The sequence below is a fragment of the Hyperoodon ampullatus genome (genome assembly GCF_949752795.1).
Source record: "Hyperoodon ampullatus genome assembly, chromosome: 15".
Taxonomy (NCBI): Eukaryota; Metazoa; Chordata; class Mammalia; order Artiodactyla; family Ziphiidae; genus Hyperoodon; species Hyperoodon ampullatus.
In genome coordinates, this window is record NC_136928.1 from 64329595 (window position 1) to 64350799 (window position 21205).

Sequence of the window (21205 nt, forward strand, 5' to 3'; positions counted from 1 at the left end):
GCAGGCAAACCCATCGTCTCTTCCGACAGTGCGTCTGGTTTACTCTATCCAAATCTCACTGGCTTTAGAGCCTGGGAATCTGTAGTTTGAGAAAAGCACCTAAGTGATTCTGGTCACCTCCTAGTTGACAGGGGTCTGCCACGCCCTTGCCTTTCATGCCTAATGCCTGAATTTGGAGCTCTGATGTCCTGGACCACATGTCCCTGGATCAGACTACCTGCCCACTCCAGCCTCTGCCCACCCACTGCCCTGGTTGGACAGGGCCTAAACCCCGGACCTTAAACTGTGCATCCTCACTCAGCTATAGTCTTCCCACGTGGCTCCTCTCTGTCCTCACACTGGCCTCCTGGACTCAGGAGGGCTTACTTGCCCTTGGCAGAACTCATGTCCTCCCTGCCCCATCACCTGCCACCCCCCCAACACACACCCAAGTCTGGTATCTTGCCTCATTCTGCCCTGAGCCATCTGGATCTGCCTGTGCTGTGAGTCCCATAACTAGAAAGGATGCTACTGGGTGTTATGATGTTTGGTCTAATGAGCGATGCAGACAAAGAATGCTGAGAAGGAAGTGATGACCTCGGGCTGGCATCTCAGGGAGGTGTCACACTGAAATGGGGTTTCAGCTGGACTTTTAGTGGAAGAGTATTTTTGCATATTCATAGAGGACGGTGAAGTGAAGTCTAGGAAATACTTACCAAATGCCTCCTACTAATATTCATATATATTATCATTGAATCCCTACTCTAGGATAAGCACTGCATATGTGTGTGTATATATATATTATATATATATCATTTGAGACTTTCAACAACCCTCAAGGGAAGCTTGGTTATCCCCATTTTAGAGATGTGGAAAACGAGGCACAGAGGAGAATTGTTCTCTCAAGACCTCAAGAATACTAAGTGCTAAGAGGAAGACTGGCAGCCCAGTCTGCTGACTGGTTTCTTTTCTCCTTGAGGTTTGCTCCTGCTGCTTCCCTGTAATTAAAGAAAGCAGCTCTCCCCTCTGGGAGCAGCAGCCTCCTCTCTTTCTTCCCAGGGAGACATCTGCAAATGAAACTCAAATCAAACCACACTGTGTCTCCCCACCAGCATGTAGATCACCAGGTTCCTCCCCCACAGGCGTCCATTATTGTGGTAGGTGAAGTGTGGCCAACCGTGATCTTGGTAATTCGGCGGCCGTGAGAGTTGTCTGCAAGATGGGGCGGCACAGCCAGGCTGCAAGCCTGTTCTCCTCTGCACCCTTCTTTTTCATTCCCCATAGCTTTCTGAGACATTTACTCAGAGACTAAAAACATTCATGGTTCAGTGCAGCCCCAGATCTGAATTACTTTGTAAAACTTGTTAAGTGCTTTTAGAGTTAGTCAAGCAAGAAAATATTTGACTTTTGTTCTAACGAAAGCAATTTTTAACTTTTAAAATATAGAAAACAACCTCACTTTTGCACTTCAGATACCAATAGTTGCCAGCATGCGTGGCCCTGTAAATACACAATCCATGAAAATCTAACTTCACCAAAAAGTTAAACTAGAGGAGATTATTCATTTGTTTACCAGGATGCCTTTGTACAGGAATTCCAATAATTCGAAAACCTGAATCCTAGGTCAGGCCCTACCACTTACTGGCATAGCCTCTCTGCACCTCAGTGTTCATCTCTGTAAAATGGAGAGATGTCAGCCTAAGCTGTCCCATGAGGCTGTCATGAGAATCTAGTGGGCTATAGATTGTAAACCAAGATGTGCTTTAGAAAGGTGAGGCCCCTTTGATGAGAGGAGTGGAGGGCTGGGGTGAGGGGAGAAGGCAATCCTGTCGGGGGGTGGGAGGGTACCCCAGGTTGTTAGGAGACCAGCCTCGCACCTGGATTAGCTTGTGAACAGGCTACCCTCAGTTGCCACTGCAGGATATGAGCTGTTCCAAGTCCCATTATCCTCATCATCGCCCCACAGCCCTGCTATTCACTTAAACACCACAACTCCTGAGTACATTTCAATTTCTGATCATTAGTTACAAGATTGTCTTGTTAATTCTGATTCAGCGGATTTTGCTGAGACAGCTCTCTTTTTTCCCTTTTATTTTGGTCATGCTGCACACAGCCTATTCAGACAGACAATAAATCTGGTGGCTAACCTCCCTCCCGAGGATGAATCATCCGAAACTCTGCAAAGGACACAGCCACAGGGGTGGCAACAGGGAGGGGGCCTCCTCCCAGGCTTCTTTATAGGTGACTCTGGGGGACCTTTGTGATTCTGGGCCTGGGAGACAAACCTGCCGGTGGTGATTACATCAGATATGACAAGATTACCTCAGAGCTCAATAGCAGGCAAATTGGGAGGGGGCGGGGAATAGAACAACCAAGGACAACTCGGCAGAATCTGTTCCTGCTTTCTGCCACTTTTATTAGATCCCAGGTATCATACCACTGAATTTGCTGTAGATTTATCTAACCTACAGGTACCAACAGAATTTTGCAACCAACAAGATTGGTTTGGGGTCCTGCACCTCTCCCTCCTTTCCTTCCCTCCTTGTGTCTAGTTGCTCGCCCTGGCCATTGGCATGAGTAGGTTAATTGTCCTCCTTGGTCTGGTAGGTAACCCCTTCCAACCTTAGACCTAGGAAAAGGATGAGTTCATTCAAACTAAAATGTTGTTCTGGTCAGTTGTAATACTCTTCCCAGGGGACCGGTGGTCTTTTCAGAAATTCTTAAGAAGAGCCGACACCCATGGAGGATTTACAATATGCTGGACACTCTCCTTAACCCTTTTTATGTATTAAGTCATGTAACTGCTACATCAACCCTGTGAGGTAGGTGTAATCAGTATCCCCATTTTGTAGATGAGGGAACTGAGGCACAAAAATGGCAAACAGCTCTCTCTGTAGTCACCCATGTAGTAAGTGGCAGGGCTGGAATTTGGTCCCCAGTTCCAGAGTCCATGCCCTTAGCAATTGCACTCTGTTGATGAAACTTGATTTTGTCACAAGATATTGCTGGAGTGGCTTGATGGCAATAGCAGGATAGCTCAGTCTCAGGGGAGAGAGAGAGCCTGGGTTAGACCAATGACAGGGATGGACTAGAGCTGGAGGAACAGACCTAGCTGGTCAGCTGAGACGAAGTCCTGTCTGATGGAATCCAATCGAAGGCAAGAGTAACAGTCCAGGCAAGCAATGCACCTCATGGAAGCTGACATAGGATGGAGGAGTGTCCCAGACCAACAGATAATTCAGGCAAGAAACACTCAGCAGGGCAGGCATCAGGGGTAACTGCCAGCAGGCTATGGGACCCAGTTTGGACCCCAAGCTGAGGTGGGCTCGGGAGCAGGAATTAAGAGTTAGGAATCCCTTGGCTTCCCTGGTGGCGCAGTGGTTGAGAGTCCGCCTGCCGATGCAGGGGACACGGGTTCGTGCCCCGGTCCGGGAAGATCCCACATGCCCTGGAGCGGCTGGGCCCGTGAGCCATGGCCGCTGAGCCTGCGCATCCGGAGCCTGTGCTCCGCAACGGGAGAAGCCACAACAGTGAGAGGCCCGCGTACCGCAAAAAAAAAAAAAAAAAAAAAGAGTTAGGAATCCCTACCTCACATCATATACAAAAATTAACTCAAAATGAATCAGTGATCTAAATATAAGAGCTAAAACCATAAAACTCTTAGAAGAAAACATAGGGGTAAATCTTTATGACCTCAGATTTGGCAGTGATTTCTTGAATATGACACGAAAAGCACAGGCAACACAAGAAAAAAGTGGATAAATAATACTTCATCAGGATTAAAAACTTTTGTACATCAAAGGACATTATCAAGCAAGTGAGAAGACAGACTATAGAATGGGAGAAAATATTTGAAAATCATATATCTAATAAGGGTCTAGTATCTGGAATATATAAAGAACTCTTACAACTCAACAGTAAAAGGTCAAACAACCTAACTAAAAAATGAATGAAGGAATAAAATAGACGTTTCTCCAAAGGAGACAATACAAATGACCAGCAAGCACATGAAAAGATGCTCAACGTCATTAGTCATTAGAAAAATGCAAATCAAAACCACAGTGAGATACCACTTAACACCCACTAGGATGGCTATAATAATAACAATACAAAAAAAAAAACGAGAATACAAGATGTGGAGAAATTGAACACTTGTACATTGTGTTATATAAATATAACACACGGGAAATGTAAATGGTTTGGCCACTATGGAAAACAGGTCGGTGGTTCCTGAAAAAGTTAAGCACAGAGCTTATCACATGCACCAGCCATTTTACTCCTAAATATATACCCAAAAGAAATGAAAACAGCTACTCAAACAAATACATGCACATGCATATTCATAGCAGCACTATTCATAATAGCCAAAAGTGGAAACAATACAAATGTTCGCCAAATGTAGAATGGATAAACAAATTGTGGTGTATACATACAATGGGATATTATTCCAACATAAAAAGATATTATTCCAACATACGTGCTACAATGTGGATGAACCTCGAAAATATTACGGTAAATGAAAGAAGCCAGACACAAAATGTCCCATATTGTGTGATTGCATTTATATGCAATATCGAGAATAGGTAAATCCATAGAGACAGCAGATTGGTGCTTTCCAGGGACTGGGGGGAGAAGAAACTGAAATGTAGCTGCTTCATGGGTGTGGGCTTGTTTTTGTTTTTTTGGAGTGATGAAAATGTTTTGGAACAAGATAGTAGTGGTTACACAACATTACGGATGTATGAATGTACAATGCCGTGGAACTGGTCACTTTAAAATGGTGAATTTTATGTCATGTGAAGTTAACCTCAATTAAAAACAATAAGGAGCTTAGAACAACGTTGGTGTCAGGTAGGGACCAAGGCAGGTTCCAGGGTACTTGAACAGGGGTATCAATGATGTGGACCGAGTCTTCAGTACAAGGCAGTAGGCCAGTTATTAGCCAGGGGGTCTGGTGCGAAGCCTCAGCATATAGGGCCAGGGCTCCCCAAGCAGGTGTAGCCCTGGAAGACGGTCAGGGCAGAGCCAGCAGGGGAGATGGACTGTGTTTAACTGGGCACAGAGGAACCTGGGATCCTCTTTCCAGGTGGGAAGTTATTAGCAAGGAGAGGCAAAAACAGGAAACCATGGGACACAGGTCAGGTCCTGTGATTCAGCTGTTTCTGGCCTCCCTCCCTCCACTTGTGTGAGCCTGGAGCTTTAGACGAATGCATGTAGCTGATAATGGATCCCAATCACAAAGGAACAGGCGGGAGGGGTAGAGATGGAGGGAATGTTCTGTTGTTGTTCAGAAAATGAACAAAACAGCTGGAGGTAAAGCTTTTGTTACAGGCTGCCATCTCTGATTCATGCGTCTTTATAAATCTGACTGCACTTTGAGGGAGCCGGGAAGAGTGATCATTACCTCGAGCACTGCAGCCGCCAGCGTGGGGTTTATTAGAAGCCAGCCGTTAGCAGTGTCGGGGGAGTGCATCATTACGCAGAACAGGCCGAGGTCGGTGTGGAGAAATGCTGCCCCCAGTCAGATGCCCAAGGCAGTGGGTTCAGAAAGCCTGAGGCCCAGTGCAGAACCTCTGGGGCTCTCCCAGGAACCCCCAGCTGCAGCATGAAATATGCATGGAGGCCTCAGCCCAGACCAAGCAGAACCAAGCTTTGGGGGCCTTGAGCTGAGGTCTTCCAACCTCCTTCTGTGCCATCAGCTGGGAGTAGCGGGAAAGGAAAGGAATTTGTGAAAAGGAACGAGAGGCCTTTGATGCCTCCACCCCCATGTGCCCACCCTCCCACTCTTCCTTCCCGGGCTTCTCCTCTTTCCGCCTTAGGCTGCCTTTGGCCCACAAAGCTCTCCAAACTTGTCAATGTCTTCCCTGCCCAAACTCTAAGGCCAAGCTGAATGGCTGCTGTTCCAGGGGTGAGACTCCTGCCACTTCTTCCTGTGTCGGCTTCAGCTCCCTCCATGCTGGGCCCTATCCTCCAGCCCCATCTGTTGTCACCTTACTCCACCGGGAAGGCCGCTTTACATCGTCTCCATTTCAAGGTTTTTCTTGATTGCCCACCCAGATATGCCCTCCTTATCTAAACAAACTAGGAGCTGTTTGTACCTCTCTTGACGGTGTATCCTATTCTGTCTCAAATCATGGTTATTTCTGGACTTGTCTTAACGCGCCTTACTAGGCTGTATGGGTTTACCTCTGAACTATCTCACACCAGTGCAGGGTGTTTGTACGTGTAAAACAATATGTGTTTGTTGAGTGAATGAACGAATGAATGAATGAATCAACGAACGAATGAACTTTTCCAACCTGAATGATGTGGAAGCGTCTCCAGGACACTGCTTAGCCATCTGGGAATCCCTGTGCCACCCACTGTGACTCCTCATGCAGAAAGCCCGTCTATGGCATCTTGTTAAGGAAGTGAATGAAAAGGAAGTAGGGCAGAGGCTCTGGGGAGTGCCCTGGCCTTCTGGCATTTCAGCAAAGGGACCAGGCCTGGAAAGCAAAAATAGAGGAAGTCCCTTTTTATCAAAACTGAGACCGACTCAGCCCTAGGCATGCTGGGACCTCAGGAACATAGGCCACTAGGGAAGGGGAGAGTTGTGTCATTTGCCAGATTAGCAGGAGGATGCCAGGTAGCACTGGCAGTCCAGGGGGCAGTGAAAGGGCTTACGGGATGTCAGGGCCCCAGCCATGTGAGCTGGGCGTCTTGACAGGTTCCCTCTCAGCCCAGGACATAAAGCACCTGCTTATCCCCCCCATGAACTGGGCAACCCCAGCAGGCCAGGGAGGGGCAAGCCCCAAACAGACTGGTCCCAGGCAGACACCTGGTAAGGGTGGGCCAGTTACCTCCTAACCCTGAGGGAGCTAGAGGCTGCTGGGGTGAGCCTGGCTGGGAGTCAGGACTGGTTCACAAGGCTGCAGATCTGCAGGGCTGGCCAAGGCAGGGGCGGCCCCCAGCACCCACCCCCAAGACCTCTCTTCCCTTGAGCCCTTTTCTCCCACTCTGAATTCCAAGAAACAAGGCAGGAAAGGAGAGAAGCAAAGCAACGAAGGAGGGAGGAGGGGAATTAATAGGAAGGTACCAGGGACAGATGCAGGTTTTCAGGGACCTAAAACTCATACAATTTGGGGGGTTCTCTTAAAACATGAAAATGCAACATTGGGTTTTGGAAGCAGTCGTGCCAGAAAATGGCCCTAAGCCTCAGTTTCATCTTCCAGGGCAGCCAGCCTCTGCCCAACCTGGAGTGATGTCTACAGGGGTGGGGTGGATGCTAAAATGTCCCATGGAAGTACAGGCCCACGCCCTCCGCCCACCCTGGCTCTTTCTCTCCCTCAGTCCCCTCTAGCAAAGCTGGCTGGGCTGCCCAGGCTGGCTCCCTCCCATCCTCCCCGCTCTCCCAATTAAATAATCCATTCTGTGTTTCCTGCGTGTAGAGCCCTTAATATAAGGTCTGAAAACAATTTGCAATCAGTTGCACTAATTAATCTAATTGAATTTAATTTCTCTTTCTTGGTGTTAGGGGTGAACGAACTCCCTATGCTGACTTATGTAAAGCAATATGCAAATTTGTATCTTGAGCCCAGAGCCCTGCAAATGTTTTTGATTACAAAAAATAAAAATAAAATACAAGGCTACGCTGAGGCCTCAGGGAAACGCACCACTGCAGTTTCTGACCTGAGACTCCTCTCTTCCAACAGCCTTGCCGGGCACCAGTGGTTTGGTCACCCTTGTTCCTGCCCCAAACTATACTCGGGTCCCTCCAGGGGTCCCTAGGAACCTGAATCTGGTCTTTTCTACCTTAATTCCCCAGAATCTGGGTTCCTTCCCTTTGTTAAGCTGCTGCTCCTTCTCCCTCAGCCCCTCATTAAGCTCAGGAATGGATTCTGACTTCTGCTGAGAAGTCGGCTGAGCTCCCTGGTGGTGAGGCGTTCTGCTTGGGGAGGTGGAAAGTAGAGCTTTGCTGGCTGCCCCAGATCCCTCCAGCAGAGGGCAGTGCTTGGAGGGCTTGGGTGGGGAACCGGCCACAGTGCAGGGAATCCTGGCATGAGGTCCCAAGGAGTTCTCTCAGCTCCCTCGGAGATGGGGTGGTGTCGCCCATGGATGACAGCGGAGCAAGGGTCACGAGCCTTGATTAGCCGTGACTGAGTCCCAGAGTCCCGGTAGAGCCCTGCCCGCAAGAGCTGCTATGCACCAAGGCTGTGACTCACCAAAGGACTTGTTCCCCTGGTGCTCCTGCTCTGTTTAAACACAATTTTTGGATTTGCTTCCAAATAACCCAGGCTGGGGGTGGGGAGGTAGGTTGCAGGGAGTAGAGAAGAAGCAAGATTGGTCATGAGCTAAACGCGGTTGAAGGTGGATGATGGTTCATTGGGATTTATTATACTTTTCTAGTTCCATAGATGTTTGAAATCTTCAGTCTTAGTTCTGAAGCTGGATCCAAGAGCTGGCTTTCTGCTTCCCATTGAGTGGGAGGGAGCTTACAGAGGGAATGAGAAAAACCAAAGGAGGATTTATTGTCAGCTCTTGCCACACCAGGACTGCTGTGGATGAAGGCTACATACACCCTCATCCCACCTCCTCAGGCAGGGTAAGGGAGGGGCAATCTGCAGGTCATAGGGGCATGGCGGGGGGAGCGTTGTCCCAGCCACCTTCTGTTGCTGTGGATCCCCAAGTCCATTCATTTGGCCAAGGGAAGGACAACGATCGGAGCAGCAGGTTCCAGACAGTAAAACAGCAATAAAATGGACTAGGGGGTGGAGGACAGATTGGAAAAGGAGTCTAAGGGAAGGAAGACCCATTAGGGGGTTTTGCAATGTTTGTGCAAGAGACAAAAAAAGTGGGGGTTTGAATAGAGCTGGGCTGATGGATATGGAGAGGAAGGTGCAGGTGAGAAACATTCCCAAGGACAACCCATAGCATTTACATTTATGTGTATGGGAGATGAGCAGGCAGGAAGCTCCGAAGGTTGCTCCAGCACATCTAAATGGGTCATTAATGGAGACAAAGAGTACAGGTCAGGGAGAAGGTGAGGGGAGTTGAGAGGAAAGGCGAATGGTTTCTTCTCAGACAAATTTTATTTCAGGCACAATAAGGACCCAAGTGGAGTTATCCAAGGAGGATGGGTATTTGAACCTGGAGCCCCAGGATGAAGCGAGAGCCAGAGGGAAAGATGTGGAAGCCATAGACATGTAAGTGACACAGTGCATGAGGGCAGTGAGACCATCCTGGGAGAGAACCCAGGCAGGAGGGTTAAGGGGCAGGAGGAGGGAACAAAAACAGCAAAGACTGATTGAGAGGGGAAAAGAAAGGAGATATAATCGTGGAAACCAGGAGAGGAGAGAATTCCAGGAAGAGCATTTAGTGATGCCACGTACTGCAGAGAGGACTCATAAAATCAGTAGCACAAAAGATTTCCCACAAAGTCTTACCCACTGGATTTCCCACAAAGAGCTCACCATTGACCATGGCAAGAGTTTGAGGAATTTATGTGAATGCCTATCCCTTGCACTCAAAGTTCACATAATACTTAAGAAATCATTTTTTTAAAAAAATAAATTTCCAAGCCTAGGTCTGTTAAACATAAAATCTATATTCTTCCCTAAATCCAACCTTCCGTCTAGTATATTAAATATACTTGAGACATTATTCAAAGTTCTTCAAGAACAATGAAGAATTTTCCAATTTAGCCTCTGATGAGAGGAAGACTTTATTAGGAAGAATAAATCCAGTTGAGAATGCAGAGTAGGAGACAAGGATTGATGAGTTAAGGAAAACTTAAGGAGGCTCCAGGGTGCTTTCAGCCCCTCCTTCCTTGGCATAGGACTTCACGTCATCATTGCCAATTTTCTTTTTTAATCTTAGGCATCATTCACTATTTCATTTAACCAAAATTTATTAAGGGTGTACTATGTGCCAGGCACACACTACATGCTGCAAATAAGATTTTAAAAAATGGATTAAGACAAATCCCAGCCATTGAGGATTCAGTGACCAGTAGGGAATTAGGAACCGCCCTACGGGGGTTTTATCACAGAGGCTCAGAGGTATGAAACAGACGTGGCAATGGAGGTTACACAGAGCTAGCCCCTATCCTCTTACCTACCCGGGGCTCCACCCACAAGGCCTCTCAAATACACGCTCTGATTTCACAGGGCGTCTTACTTAGCCCAGCATCAGGAAGTGTGCCAGGGCTTCAGAGGAAGCCAGATAAAGACATCAAAATCTGCACCTGGCTCACATGCCAGTGGCTACCTGACCTGGAGTTAAGAGCTTACCAAAGGCCCTTTATTAAAATTTTTCATTGATCTCTACCCGTCCCCAGACTCTGTTGGTTCCTTTGTCTCTTCCAAGTAGAAAGCAAGCCCCCCTTTAAGACTACTGGTGGTCCCCATGTGGGACAGCCAGATTCTTTGGGTCCACAGAGTGGGGCTCTGCCCCCAAGCATCTGAGAGTCTGTCTGCTTTGAAACCTTCCTTGGTTACCAGTTTCTGAGGATGGCTGATGGTTTTCCAGCTCCCCTGCATTCAAGAAAGATTAGATGGTGGAGAAGAGCCATGTCTCTGTGCTCACATGATAAACGTGCCAGAGAAAGGTGCAGGGGTGGAGGCGGGAGGTGTTAAAATTCTTGGCAGGAAATAGAAGCTGAGCCAACTTCCTTCCCTTTGAGCTGCATCTGAGGAAGAGGGTAAAAGCCTAGGAAGCAGTGCTGCAACTGGGATGATGACAGTGAGTCACTCACCTCAGGCACAAAATGTAGGGGGTGCCAAGAATTCAGTAATCAAGATAAATCATGTTCTAATACAATATTATTAAAAAATCAAAACTAATGCAAAAATTTATAATGAACTTAAATTTATAATTTAAGTAAAGGTAGTATCAACAGGATCAATCAGACAGTGGAGTTGCCCCAAGCTAGATGGGAAGTGCTGAGGTTGTTTGCAGGGGATGCACCTCTTTCTAACCATAAAAGCCAACTGAACTTCCTCCTCCTGCTTAAACACCTCCCCTGATCCCCAAAGCAGCAAGGCAGCTCTTTACCCTGTGGGTGCAGCCTCTCCCATTGTCCAGCACACTCTAGCCACAGCATCTTCCTTCTGTTCCCAGGACACAATGATCTCTTTCCCACCTCAGGACCTTTGCACCTGCTGATTCCTCCATTTGGAGCTTCCACCAGCTCTTCTTGTAAGAGATTTATTGTCATCCTTCAAGTCTCAGCTCAAGTGCCCCCTCCTAGAATACTTCCCAACCCACTGGATTTAAAATAGGCCTCCCCCACATACCGTCCCCTTTACCTCTTCCATAACATGTTTTACAATCTATAATTATCTTGTTTATCTGTTCATTATCTCCACAGATAGAATGTAAACTCTATGAAGGCAGGAACCCTGTCATCCCTGTAGTACGACAGACCCTTACATGATACCTGACACAAGGCAGGGACTCAAATATTTGTGACTTGAATGGTTGAATGAAACTCCTTTTCAGGTGTTGCCTCCTCTGTTAAGGTTCCCAGTATACGTCCTCACCATTGCCACCACAGAAGTCACTGCTTCATTCTCTGTGTCCTCAGAGCACTTTGTGTACATTTGTGTTACTGCATTCCAGCTAGATGTGCACACAGCTAGCTACTCCATGAAACACTGATCTCCTAGAGGTCAGGGACTGAGTCTTACTCACCTCAATATTCTTGAGCACAAGGCCCAGCACAGCACCTCATAATAAATGCTCAAATAAATATGAGCAAGTGAAATCTACATCAAACCAAGGTAGCCAGGGGCACAGTAAATGTGTTCCGGAGAAGTTAGGTCTAATTAAAATTTTGCAGATCAAATAATATTTTAATGGCAGTAGAAGAGTTCACTGCTTAGAGGAACCCTATGGGGAATCCTAGTGTAGAGAGAGAATCACTCCCTTATTTATCCTTTAGTTTGTTTTTTTTTTAACATCTTTATTGGAGTATAATTGCTTTACAGTGGTGTGTTAGTTTCTGCTTTATAACAAAGTGAATCAGCTATACATATATATGTACCCCATATCTCCTCCCTCTTGCATCTCCCTGCCACCCTGCCTATCCCACCCCCCTAGGTGGTCACAAAGCACCGATTTCCCTGTGCTATGTGGCTGCTTTCCACTGGCTAGCTATTTTATATTGATAGTGTATATATATCCATGCCACTCTCTCACTTTGTCCCAGCTTACCCTTCCCCCTCCCCGTGTCCTCAAGTCCATTCTCTATGTCTGCGTCGTTATTCCCGTCCTGCCCCTAGGTTCTTCATAACCTTTTTTTTTTTTTTAGATTCCATATATATGCATTAGCATACGGTATTTGTTTTTCTCTTTCTGACTTACTTCACTCTGTGTGACAGACTCTAGGTCCATCCACTTCACTACAAATAACTCAGTTTTGTTTCTTTTTATGGCTGATTAATATTGCATTGTATATATGTGCCACATCTTCTTTATCCATTCATCTGCTGATGGACATTTAGGTTGCTTCCATGTCCTGGCTATTGTAAATAGTGCTGCAATGAATATTGGGATACATGACACTTTTTGAATCATGGTTTCTCAGGGTATATGCCCAGTAGTGGGATTGCTGGGTCATATGGTAGTTCTATTTTTAGTTTTTTAAGGAACCTCCATACTGTTCTCCATAGTGGCTGTGTCAATTTACATTCCCACCAACAGTGCAAGAGGGTTCCCTTTTCTCCACACCCTCTCCAGCATTTATTGTTTGTAGATTTTTTGATGATGGTCATTCTGACTGGTATGAGGTAACACCTCATTGTAGTTTTGATTTGCATTTCTCTAATGGTTAGTGATGATGAGCATTCTTTCATGTGTTTGTTGGCAATCTGTATATCTTCTTTGGAGAAATGTCTATGTAGGTCTTCTGCCCATTTTTGGATTGGGTTGTTTGTTTTTTTGATATTGAGCTGTGTGAGCTGCTTGTAAATTTTGGAGATTAATCCTTTATCAGTTGCTTCATTAGCAAATATTTTCTTCCATTCTGAGGGTTATCTTTTCATCTTGTTTATGGTTTCCTTTGCTGTGCAAAAGATTTTAAGTTTCATTAGGTCCCATTTGTTTGTTTTTATTTCCATTTCTCTAGGAGGTGGGTCAAAAAGGATCTTGCTGTGATGTATGTCATAGAGTGTTCTGCCTATGTTTTCCCTTAAGAGTTTGATAGTGTCTGGCCTTACATTTAGGTCTTTAATCTATTTTGAGTTTATTTTTGTGTATGGTGTTAGGGAGTGTTCTAATTTCATTCTTTTACATGTAGCTGTCCAGTTTTCCCAGCACCACTTATTGAAGAGGCTGTCTTTTCCCCATTGTATATTCTCGCCTCCTTTATCAAAGATAAGGTGACCATATGTGTGTAGGTTTATCTCTGGGCTTTCTATCCTGTTCCATTGATCTATGTTTCTGTTTTTGTGCCAGTACCATACTGTCTTAACTACTATAGCTTTGTAGTATAGTCTGAAGTCTGGGAGTCTGATTCCTCCAACTCCATTTTTCTTTCTCAAGATTGCTTTGGCTATTCGGGATCTTTTGTGTTTCCATACAAATTGTGAAATTTTTTGTTCTAGTTCTGTGAAAAATGCCATTGGTAGTTTGATAGGGATTACATTGAATCTGTAGATTGCTTTGAGTAGTATAGTCATTTTCACAATATTGATTCTTCCAATCCAAGAACATGGTATATCTCTCCATCTGTTTGTATCATCTTAATCACTTTCATCAGTGCCTTATAGTTTTCTGCATACAGGTCTTTTGTCTCCCTAGGTAGGTTTATTCCTAGGTATTTTATTCATATCCTTTAGTTTTTAATTTTGAATTTTCATAAGTTAGATCTGGTTGGTCCTAAGCCTGTGCACATTCTTCAGAGCTTTCAGATGTCATGTGTCCTCAGCCCTGCACAGGTTATTGTTACACCCTGAGGAACTTGGTCATTACCCCATTTGTATATTTCGGGGACTCCTCAAGATGATCTCCAGTTCCCTCTATGTTTTTTCATTACCTGAGGAAACACAGGCCTATGGGCACACCCTGGTTCATGGAGAGGCCTTATTTGATTTCCACTCAACAGGAGGAGCTGGCATCTTGGAAAAAACCAAATACCTATGGTGTCTGAACTGACTGTCCCAGTGCCAGGATGCTATATGATAAATATAGTCAAAGAACGGGAGGGAGGGTACTAAACAAAACCACTGCTGCAAAGTCTTTACATTCAGTGTGCAATGGTACAATATTTACTCTAATTTCTGTGAGAAGTTAAAGATTCCATTGTAATCCCTAGAAAATTAATGCCAAAAGGTACAGGTGAAAAATCAATAGAGATATTAAAATGAAATAGTAAGAAATATTCAATTAACCCAAAAGTAGATATGAAAGAAGAAACAGAAAAACAAAAAACTAATTGAAACAACAGAAAATAAATATCAAAATGGTAGTCCATATTCAACAATATCAATTTTTATGTTAAATTATATGGTTTAACACTTCAATTAAAAGTGGTTATAAGAATGGACAAAAGTCAACACCCAATTGTATGCTGTCCACCAAAGGACACATTTTAAATACAAAGAGACAGGTTGTAAGTAAAAGTCCAGAAAAAGTACAGCATGCAACTACTAATGAAAGAACATTGAAGTCGTTCTATTAATATCATACAAAGTGAGTTCAGGGTAAAGCAATATTACATTTCATAATGATAAAAGGATTAATTCATCAAGAAAACATAACAATAATAAATTTGTATGCACAAATACAGAACCTTTTTGTAATTACAGATCTTCAAAGTATATGGAACAAAAATACAACATACCAAAATTAAATTAAAGGGAGAACTAGATAAATTCAATATCATCCTCTCAATAATTGATAAAAATGGAGACAAAAGTCAGCAAGTACACAGAAGGTCTGAACCACTCTATAAACCATTTTGATCAAATTGACATTTATAGAATACTACACTTAACAAGTACAACAAACATATTCTTTTCAAGTTCACACAGAATAGTCACCAAGATAAAACATATGCTGGGCCACAAAATAAATCTCAATACATTTCACAAGACTGAACTCTTTTAGCGTGTGTTCTCTGATGACAGCAGAATTAAATTAGAAATCTGATATAAGATATGTATAAAAGCCTTAAATATTTAGAAATTAAACTATATGTTTCTAAATAAGTCATGAGTCAATGAAGAAATCACAGGAAAATTAGAAAATATTTCATACTAAATAGTAATAAGAATACAATATATCAAAACTGGTGATACAGCTAAAGCAGCACTTAGTGGAAACTTCATTGCTGTAATATCTATATTAGAAAAGAAGACAAAAAAAAAAAAAAAAAAAAAAAAAAAAAAAAAAAAAAAAAAAGAAAAGAAGAAAGGTTTAAAATTAATTATCTACATTTCTACCATTTAAAAAATGAGCAAATTAAACCCTAAGTAGGTAGAAGAAAGAAAATAGTAAAATTTGAGCAGAAATTAATGAGCTACAAAGCAAACAATAAAGAAAACTAAGAGAGCCAAAATTTGGTCCTTTGAAAAGATTAATACAATCAATAAAACCCCTAGCAATACTGATCAAGGAAAAAAAAGGAGAAAACACAAATAACCTATATTAGGGGTCTGTTATCACTACAGATCCCACAAACATTAAAATGATAGTAAGGATATATTATAAACAAGTTTATGCCTATAAATTTGATAACTTAGATGAAATGGACAAATTCCTTGAAAAACAAAATTTGCAAAACTGACACAAACAAATTAGAAAATCTGAATAGCCCTCTATTAAAGACATTAGATTTATCTAAAACCTTCCCACAAAAACAACCCTCTAAATCCAGATGGTTTTATTGTTGAATTTTATCAACAATCTTATACAAATGCTTTCAGAAAATAGAGGAGGAACATGCCCCACTATATTTTATGAAGTCACCATATGACTCATACAAAAATCTGACAAAGCCAGATTTTTTTCTGAAAAAGAAAACTACAGATGATAGCCCTCTTGAACACGATACAAAAATCATAAACAAAATATAGCAAGTCACATCCAGAAAAAAAGATAATCCATCTTGACTAAGTGGAGTTTATCCCAGGAATGCAAGGTTTTTTCAACATTTGAAAATCAATATATTTCATCACATTAATAGAGGAGAAAAATATCGTCTCAACAGATGCTGTAAAAGAATTTGAGAAAATTCAATAATACCCAGCAAATACTCAGTAAATTAGGGAAAGAACTTCTTCAATTGGATTAAAAAATGGGTGCAAACCTTATGGTTTTCATTACACTTAACTGTGAACATTGGATACTTATTAAGCAATAGAGTCTATTGCTTATGCAGGGAGCTTTTCCAGTAGAAGCCTAGTGGGCCATGCGGCAGTTATTAGTTTATTATTTGAGGCTGCAAGAAAATGTTCTAAACACGTGTTCTCAGGCTGAAGTGTTTGCCTCCTCTTCAAATGGAAGAGAGAGATGTGGTATGGAAAAATTCCACATGAATGATGAGTTTGGACAGAAACATTGTTCATTGGTCCAGGTACTTTTCAGGAACCACTATAGACATTGAGACCCTTAATCAAAATTTAAAATGTGCATGTCCTTCAATCCACAACCTCCACTTCTAGGTTCTAGCCCACAGAAACAGTAATATATACAAGAATGATCATTGCAGCATTATCTGTAATGGGGAAAAACTAGAGAAAAACTAAATTCTATCAATAAAAGATTGGTTAAGTTTATGGAATACTACATAGCCAGTGAAAAGAATGAAATTGATCTGAATGCAAAGGCATGAAAAAATATCCATAAGGTAGTTTTTTTAAGAAAGAGCAAGTTGATATATAATATTTGTAGTATTGATACAAACACACTTTTATTAAATAAAGCTATTCATTTATAAGTTATATATAAAACAAATGCCTGAAAGGATGCATACTAAAATGTTGATCATACCTAGCTTTGGATGGTGGTATTTGGGACATTTTAATTTTCTTTACACTCTTATTCTCAAATGTTTCTACAAGAAACATTTTTTAAAATGTGAGCCACCAATTGTGCAAAATAGGTACAATTATTCCCCTTACTGGGAGCTGGGGGTGGGGGGGCAGTAGTTCCATTAGAAGCCCCGCTGTGTGACTTTGACAAGATGAGGCTCTTATCTCCAATGAGAATTACGATAATAATACATCCTGCAAAGAGTCCTTGTGAGCATTTGTTAAGTCCTTCTGTGCTGATATACATATTCTCATATGAGTCCCAGGCAGTCTTGTGTGTCGATCAGTGAAGCAGGCAGAGTTTGAAGCATCACACACGCTACCCATCACACCACATCATACACACCACTCCATACCCCTTGCATGCACATTTAGTACTAACGTTGATGGAACACTGTCCGGGGACTGAGTCCTGTGCTGGGTGTCTTATAGGTATTATTTCTGATCCTCCACAAAGCCCTGAAAAACATGCATAATTCAACACTCACTTTATTTAATACATATTTACTGATCATCTACTATGTGCCAAGCACTCTTCTAGATGCTGGAGTTCCAGCATTGAATAAAAATGACAAAAATCCCTGCACATTTTGTAGTCAAACATTCCTGTGAGAAGAGATGGGCAATAAACCTAATGAATACCTATAATCTAAGAAGTTAACAGTATGGTTGAAGGTGGTATATACTAAAGAAAAATATAGTGAGATAAGGCAAATTGGGAAAGTCGGAGGGGGTTGAGCTTCCAGTTTTCAAAAGGCTGATGAGGGTAGGTTTCCTTAAGAAGGAAAGTTTTGAGGAAGATGAGGGAAGTGAGTCAGACAAATATCTGGGCAAACAGCTTTCCCAGTAGAGGGAACAGCCAGTGCAAAGGCGCAGAACTGCAGGGAGGGGCCAAGGAGGCTGCATTGAATGAGTAAGAGGAGGCGAGGTCGGAGAGGGAACAGGGGACCCGGTCTTGGGAGGCCTTTTAGGTCATCGTGAAGACTGTAAATTTTACTCTCTATGCAACAGAAGCCATAACCACAGGGGGAGTGAAATACAAGAGTGTAATGATCTGATCTGAGTTTTTAAAAACTGTTTGAAGAGAGGTACGGGGGAAACCAGGAGGCCAGTTAGGAGGCTATTGCAATAATTCAGGCTTGGGAAGGATCATATTCCCATTTTAAAATCAGGAAATTGAAACCCAACAGGACTGTCTGGCTCACAAGTCACCCAGCTAATGAGTGGTTGACCTGGGATTTGAATCCAGAGCCATCTGACTCCAAATCCAGTGTTCTTTTGCCCGGGAAGGAAAACTGGGCTTTGTGTTGTCCTGAGAGTTCCTTTATTGGCCAATGTCCTCCCACTTTGAGGGGGGAGGTTATCTCCTGGCCCGTTTCATGCCTCTCTCCCACCCCATTGTCTCTCCTTCCAACCCTCCTGCCCCTGCCACCTGCCAGCTGTGAAAATGGAGCTGATGTAGGTACTTCACCAGGGCTGGGAATGTGTTAGTGTTTCTCTAACACCTAAAACATCCTGGGGTGGCAAGTGACAACCATGATAGTACAGGCTGGAGAAACTGAGGCACTGTCAGATCAGGAAAGCACCCCAAAGTCGCACAGCAGTTTGGAGATGGAGACTCTCTTTCCCCCCCACCCCATTATCCACTTGCATCTCCTGCCTCCTGGTCTGGGCACTGGGTGTCAAATGGAGGCTGCTCTTGGTCCCCAGCGGCTCAGTCCCAATAGGGTGCCTGTGCCCCTTGGCGAGGGTGAGCCCACAGCAAAGCTAGGGTGAGTGATTGTTATTTTCTTGCACAGCATCCATCAGGAGACAAGCCCTGGCATTTATCTAGCGGCGAGCAATCATTATCTGGTGGCGATGTTCTTCCCACTGAGAGTATCTTCTAAATAAGGGTCAGCCATCCAGGGCTCTGCTGCTGATTTCTTCCTGTGGGATGAAACCAAAGAAGCGAGGGCACTGGGGTGGGGGCAGGGAGAGAGAAGCTGATTAAGGAGGTGGTCGTTCCACAGCTGAGCCAGAGAAACTGGCCTGAGCTTTGATTCTGACAAGTTTGGGAGAAGACGGAAGGCAGCACCAGGGAGAACCCTCATTTCCACTTCAGCAAACTTTCATACATAAATGTAACAGACCATCCAGGGAAATCCCTGGATAGCGAAGTTCTGGATGTGAGGAAGATGAAAGAACAGCCTCTTGTAGCTCTTGATCTCTGTCGCTTGTCTTCCTGTCATCAGACCGGAATCTGGAATGGGTTTCGAGTGAGGATCTCAGAATGAGCTGGTCCTGGCCCTGCATCAGAGGACCGAGGTTCGAGTCCAGACCCCACCGGTTCCAGGATCCTGGACCTCAGGCAAGTCCCTAAACTTCCCTGATCTTTGATTTGCTCATCTGCCTAATGGGAATGGGAATGACCCCTTTCTCAGGGCTGCTGTGAGGCTTATGGGAGATAGTAAGACCGTATCTAAGAAATGCCGTGTGGACCGTGGGGTGCTCTTCACGTGTGAGCTACCGTTGTTCCCCTTCAGGTCTAGGGTTTGGTTGATGTTGTCAAGGTTGTTTGCCCTGCACTGTCCCTCACAACTCGTCTTGCTGACTGAGAGGCTGGCCTTCTTTCTGTTATTTTACCTCTTTTGGTCTTAGGTTGAGAGCTATGGTCCAAGTAATGAGTCCTGTCAATCAGCAGAGAGTCCCGTATAGCTGAGGTTGTACTAGCCTATGGGGATTTGAGAAGAATATGTGATTTAGTCTGTGTGCCCTCATGGGATTTATTAAGGTTCACTTTTGGACAAAATGAACCTAGTAGAAGCCAAGGCACCATCATGAACCGCTCTGTAGGTGGGTCCTACTTTTTGAGGGCCTTATGTGTGCTAAACGGTGCCAGGTACTTCCACATCGTTATATTATTTAACACTCTATAACTAATCTGAGAGGAAGGTGTCCTCATTTTACAGATGAAAAACCGATACTTGGAGAGGTTGAATGACCAACCCAAGACCAACCCAATGACAGGATAGTGGTGAGGGCTATATCTGTTTATTCTCAAATCCAAGGCTTCTCTTCCCTATTCCAACTAGAGTATAATCTGGTGCTTAAACCTCTTATGGAGAAGTGAAAATCCCTGGCTTACATTCCTGGCAGCTGAGACTCTGGGAGGCTCCTATGCATTGATTCTAGTTGCTTCCAATTCTGAGGGCTTGCTAACATTGGGTACTAAGACAGGTAAGCTCCTCTTGAGGGACTTGAATATTTAAAACCCCAGGGAGAAGTGCAAGTCAAAACTACATGAGGGCTTCCCTGGTGGCGCAGTGGTTGAGGGTCCGCCTGCCGATGCAGGGGACACGGGTTCGTGCCCTGGTCCAGGAAGATCCCACGTGCCACGGAGCAACTGGGCCCATGAGCCATGGCCGCTGGGCCTGCGTGTCCGGAGCCTGTGCTCCGCAACGGGAGAGGCCACAACAGTGAGAGGCCCACGTACTGCAAAAAAAAACAAAAACAAAAAACTACATGAGATGCCACTTCACACTCATTAGGGTGGTTATTATTTTTTTAAATGGAAAATAAGGCTTCCGTGGTGGCGCAGTGGTTAAGAATCTGCCTGCCAATGCAGGGGACACAGGTTCGAGCCCTGGTCCAGGAAGATCCCACATGCTGCAGAGCAACTAAGCCCGTGCGCCACAACTACTGAGCCTGCGCTCTAGAGTCCGTGAGCCACAACTACTGAAGCCCATGCGCCTAGAGCCCGTGCTCTGCAACAAGAGAAGCCACTGCACTGAGAAGCCTGCGCAACGCAACGAAGAGTAGCCCCTGCTCGCCGCAACTAGAGAAAGCCCGTGCACAGCTATGAAGACCCAACACGGGCAAAAAAAAAAAAAAAGAAAAATGGAAACTAAAAAGTGTAGGTGATAATGTGGACAAATCAGAACTTTTGTGCATTGCTGGTGGGAATGTAAATTGGCAGAGTCACTGTGCAAGACAGTAGGGCAGCTTCTCAAAAAGTTAAACATAGAGTTATCATATGATCCAGCAATCCCACTTCTGGGTGTATACCCAAAAAAATTAAAAGCAGGAACTGAAACATATTTATATACGTTGTTCATAGTATCAGTTGTATTATTCACAACAGCCAAAAGGTAGAAGCAACCCAAGTGTCCATTGATGGATGAATGGATAAACAAAAGCTGGTATGTACTCACAGTGGAATACTATTCAGCCTT